We start from the raw sequence: 5,774 nt of genomic DNA, 5'->3' as shown, positions 1-5,774 counted from the left end.
TCGAATTACGATATTTGTGTTCACTTGTTTGTTATGCTCCTCATTATTTTTTAAAACTTACAATATCAATATAAAAAATCGAATTACAATATTTGTGTTTACTTTTAATAAAATGGCTTCTGATACATCTTGCATTGAAAAAAAAAAACAAATATTAGATTTTACAATATTATACTACATAATTGCGTAATACATTATATGACAATGATCTATGGTAACCTTATATATGGCAATATATTTTGATAGAAAAGGAAATCATGGAATGAGTTAATGGGAAATAGAATTAAGAGAAATAGTAATGATCTTTGACTTTCCTTAAACATGAAATGATGAAATCGTACTGATCTTTGATTTTCCTTTTTACACGAAATCGTCCAATTATTCATTTTGAACTATAATGTATATGAGGAAATTCGAGTGGTACCACAATGGCATTTCTTTGTAATTTCTCTAGTGAATCAAGGGTAATTCTATATATGGGCTGAGAGTGAATATGGTGCCGACACGTCAGCATGACACTCATGTAAATAACTTACACATTTAAGGTTACTCTTTAAAAATGCTTCTTGATTAATAAGAAGGGGATGTTAACAAGGCTTTTATTAGGAATTTTTTAGTTGAAATATCTCATGAATAAAAGAATTAAAATAAAAAAATGATGAGAAGTGCGAAAAAGAGATAAGAAAAGTAGAAACTTTCCTCTAAATTTGAGAAATCCGTTTGACAAAATGCTACTTAATTACTGTTGCAAAACAATAAAAAGAAAATTCTGAGAGACTTTCTTTGCATTTCCAATAATAGTATTCTATTTTTCTCTAAACATCACATATTGAGTAAAGGTTATTTTGCGAGATCTTATAATTAAATACATTGTTATGTTTAGATAACATACTCTAATATTTTAGTAAATTGTATACATAGTAGTATTTATCATATTATTTTAGTAAATTTTATCAATATATAATATTTTTGATGCTATTATATTAATTTTTATGATTTTATTATTAAATTAAGATTTCAAAATATCATATTACTTTTGATTTTTACAGCATAATTTGTTTTTGTGTTATATTTAAAAATTATATTTTACCATCTATGATTTTATCTTTATAAAATTTGGAATATGTTATAAATATCCATTGTGTGGATGGATCATAACCAAGTACTAGACAAGTCTAACATATACAAGAGGAAGTCCAAAGAGGTTTACATCCAGCCCATCTACATTCAAGCCCTTCACATCAGTCTCCGGCCCATCTACATTGTCGAGATTCATCCAAGACCAATGTTCAACCGGAGCATTAAGAGCTTTGACCAAGACTGTATATTTGTAATGAATGTAGTCAAATGTATAATCAATGTGTAGATCTTCTCCTTGTGTAAACCCTTGTATCAAACCACTATATAAAGTGGTGTTGGCTAATGAGAAATAACACAACTTCCTCACAAATCACTCTCCACATTCTCTTTAGTTCATAATACGTTATCAGCACAATTGTGCTCTCCTCCTGAAAAGTCTCTCTCCACCTAAATTCTCTTTTCCGGCCATCTTTTCCAGCCAGAAAATCCTATATTCAGGTGAAACTTTAAACTTCCATATCTCTCAAACCCTGTGGAGCCAGACGATGATCCACCTATCAATCTGAAAGCCAAGACGAGAAGAATCCGTTGCTGAAGACGGCTTGTCATTCTGATCTCAGACGCGTCCACAATCGCTGATACAATACACGCCGCCAGACCACCTCTCTCTCCACCGGAAAACCAAGTTCTTTCTCAATTCCGGCCAGCTTCTCAGTTTGCAAACCCAAGTGGATTAGAAGTAAGCATAGCCAGTTACACAACAGTTCCGTGTATTCTAGATGCTTCTTCTAGGTCGTCCAGTGCAGTTGTACAGTTTTTATATTGTCATCTAATTAGTATCTTACATTATAATATACAAACATTTTCAGTAATATAATTCTCAATAAAAGATGGAAAAGAACTTAAAAAGATTAGTTACACCAAATAGGGGAACATGCAAAGTCCTGCAAGATACATATCATAGCTGTAGATTATTGAGATTCCACGCTTGAAGAATCTTCAAAGTTAATTCGAATCTCGAAAGGAGAATCTAATCGGACGGTCGAAATTCTCCATATAATATAATCACCATTTAAATACATGAAGAAATATAAAAGAATATTACAATGTAAGAGGAGAGGAAGTAGGTCATTCGTGACATCAGTAGAACAATAAAATATAATTAGGCAAGGATCTCATAACGTGCAATGATGGTTTAAGGCTAAACAAATTAATAGTGTAAAAGAGGGTCTCATGCACCTTTTGTTGATCTCCTAAACCGAAAATAAGATTAAGAAATCGATGTGAGTAGCATTTGACGATAATTGTATAATTGATTGGACCCTAATCTGTACTTTCGGTCAATACAATGAAGAGAATTATTACATGTTTGCATATGTAAAACATAAAACCATTTCTTTGCAACACGCACAAATAATTTTAACATTAAAATAATATACAAGAAAAAATTGACAAATAACTTCCTAAAGAGAAATTCTACTGGATAACATTTTTTAGTTATTTTTACAAAAATATTTATTAAAAAAAATATGACTAAAATATGTTTTATTAAAGGATAAAATATGTATTTTTACTTTTTGAGGTTAACTAATTTAAATTTAGGGTTTAAAGTTAATGGGTTGGTTTTGTGATATATTTTCAAATTTCAAAAAATAAAAAATAAATTTTAAAAGTTTCAAATTAGAAAAAACTATTTTAGTCTTTTTATTTTTTTGAGTGATATTTTATGACAAAAATTTAAAAGGGATTATTCGAGAAAATTGGCCTAAAAAGTAGTAATTGTCGGTTTTGTAAAACATAGACACACTCACACATGTGAAGAAGATACCGTGTCCAAGGATTCCCAAATAAAATATTTATCTAATTCTGGATAAATAAATATATCAGTCCCAAGTTCCTTTCACGTCGTCACATAGGGTAGGCATTTTATCCGATACCCGAACCCGTATCCGAACCCGACCGAAAAAACCCGAACCGAAACCGAACCGAATAGCAAAATACCCGAACAGATATTAAATTAGGAGAGATTGGATATCCGAACTCGAACGGGTATTACACTCCTATACCGAAATATCCGAAACAGGTATTACACTCCTATACCGAAATATTCGAAACGGGTATTACACTCCTATACCGAAATATCCGAAAATCCGAAATACCCGATCCGAACCCGAACGGGTACCCGAACGTCCACCCCCAGGTCACACGTGGATGAGTCTTATCAAAACGCATTGTTCTGTTCTGTTGCTTACGCAAGCACATAAGCTCTTGCGGATTCGATTCAACAAAGTCTCTTCCTTTGGTTGCAAAAGCTTACGAGTATTCCATTAAATGTAAGCGGCCATATATCACTCTCTGCTGATGTAGTATTGTACCTTCCTCGACTGCTTAAAGTGTAAGTCTTTTCCCCACCCGCAATATCTGTTAATCGAAACAAAACAGAACCTTCTACTTTTGACCTTAAAGCTCTGTTTTTTTAGTTCTTGCTTCGCTCTGTTTTCTCTCCAAGGAAGACCACTCGTTCTCCCTTTTGGGTTTCGATTCTCTAGGTCTAAAACTCTGAACTTTGGTCTCTCTTGCTATTGCTTGTAATGTTCTGTTAATTGCGTTTTGGAATTTTGCAATTCGGTGAGAAGGAGCGTCTTGTTGTTTACTGTGAAATATGTTTTGCTGAGTTCCCATTTGCTTCGGTGACTTTTGTCTTCTTTGAAGTTTTCCCCTTTTTTATTAAAGTTTGAGTTTTTTTTCTGCACTTGTTGATTTCGTGACGTCTTCTCTGTTGTACTGTGCTGGTGGAACTTTGATTCGTCAAAGTTGAGTACGTGGGGGGGGGGGGGGGGGTTTCAAGAATCTCTTTCGTTTTTAAGATTCCAATTACCCTTTGATTCGTCTCAAGCAGTTTGAGTCAAAAACAGTAATTGTTGTTGTTGTTGTAGAGTGTGTTGGTCAGCTAATCATCAACGAAATGGAACACCCTTGTGCTTCAAGAGACGAGGGGTTTGGATGTTATCAAGATATGTCAACAGAAGAGATGGATTGTTTAAGCTTTGGTTCTGGCGTTAGGAATTTGATGTCAGATCATATGCTTAAACTCTTCCAACTCGGAGCTTATGAACTTTGACTCTTTCTCCACGTGGTGCAACAGCCCTTCTTATGCTACTGATGTCTTGTTCGCTCAATATGGTCTATCGACCTCTCAGTCTATGCCTTTGGAGCTATCACTTCATCTCCTACTTTATCAGGTTTACTCGTTCGTTCCATGATTTGGAAAGCTCTTTCCATGGTGAAGAAACATCGTTAGTACCGGAAATGAGCTCTCCGGAAAGTGGTAAACGACGCAGGATGACTAATCAAGAAGAATGGTTTGCCTAACTTAATGAACTCTACTATTCCCAGGTCTTGAGCCACTCATTAGATGAGAAGATGCTCAAGGCACTAGCTTGTTCATAGAGTCCACAGGTTCAAGGGAGGGCATTTTAGCACAGGTCTGGACCCCTATTAAGATAGGAGACCAGCACATGCTCAGTACATGTGATCAGGCCTATGCTTGACCGAGGCTTTCTCAGTACCGTGAAGTCTCAAGGAAATTCACTTTTGCTTCTGAGCGAATCAGTGCTCTTTCCCGGGCCTTCCTGGCCGTGTCTTCATCTCGGGAGTACCTGAGTGAATCAAAACGTTTTGTATTACAAGACGGAGGAGTATCTGCGTATGAAGCATGCAGTAGATAACGAAGTCCGTGGTTCCATTGCAATACCTGTCCTTGAAGCGTCTGGGAAGACTTGTTGTGCTGTCATGGAGCTCGTCACTTCCAAGGAAAAAGACAATTTTGATAAGGAGATGGACTCTGTTTGCCGTGCTCTCCAGTTGATTCACTTTCTCTCTATTTCTTTCTCTTTGCTTATATGTAAGTTTCTGTATTTGTGCAAATCTTTTCATTCTTTCATTCTCTCACTGAACATTGTTCATCCCATTTTGAGTTCTTGGTCTTCCAAACATTCTAAGCAAAATCATTGAATGTAGAGAACTTGTGTCAGTATTGTTCTTAAAAACAATCTGGTGTGTTGATGTCTTTTGCAGCAGCAAGGCATAAAACAACTTTTAAACTTTTATGCAAACTTGATTTAGGGTCTGACAATCTTTGTTGCCTTAAGAACTGTCCGAGTCTTCTGCCTTTGTCAATAAAAGCTCCAGGGCAGCTCTGTAGACAATCTTTTGTGGTTGCAAATTGAGGTTACAAAATACAGTTGCTGATTCCCTGTATTGACAGACAGATTCATGTTTTCCTTTTTTACTGTTCAGGCTGTAAACTTACGGACATCAGCGAGCCCTCGCCCTCAGTAGCATCTGAACCAAAGAAAAATTTAGCTATGTACAACCCATTCTTTCTGGTCACTTTAAGCCTCAAATCTAATGGTTATTGTTTGCTTTTCAGTACTTTTCGAGTAATCAAAGAGACGCCTTAGCTGAAATACAAGATGTTTCTCCGAGCAGTGTGTCATGCACACAGGTTGCCTTAGCTCTAGCCTGGATTCCTTGTAGTTACGGCAAGAAAAAGGGAAAGGATCAACCTGTAAACTCAGGTGAAAGTTTGTGTTCTTTGCGTCGAGGAAACAGCTTGTTATGTGAATGATAATAAAGATGGAAGGCTTTGTTCACGTTTGTTTGGAGCATTGTCTAAGAGCAAAAGAAGGAAT

General features: G+C 35.6%; 1 pseudogene; it reads left to right on the top strand.

Moving 5' to 3' along the window:
• The first annotated feature begins 3,323 nt into the window (after window positions 1–3,323).
• LOC130509993 (protein NLP8-like) lies at window positions 3,324–5,710 on the top strand (annotated as a pseudogene).
• Window positions 5,711–5,774: the final 64 nt, after the last annotated feature.

Source organism: Raphanus sativus, chromosome 3 (assembly GCF_000801105.2).
Source record: "Raphanus sativus cultivar WK10039 chromosome 3, ASM80110v3, whole genome shotgun sequence".
NCBI classification, from domain to species: Eukaryota; Viridiplantae; Streptophyta; class Magnoliopsida; order Brassicales; family Brassicaceae; genus Raphanus; species Raphanus sativus.
Note: the sequence above shows the minus strand (reverse complement) of the source record. Positions and strands in the feature narration are given on the sequence as shown.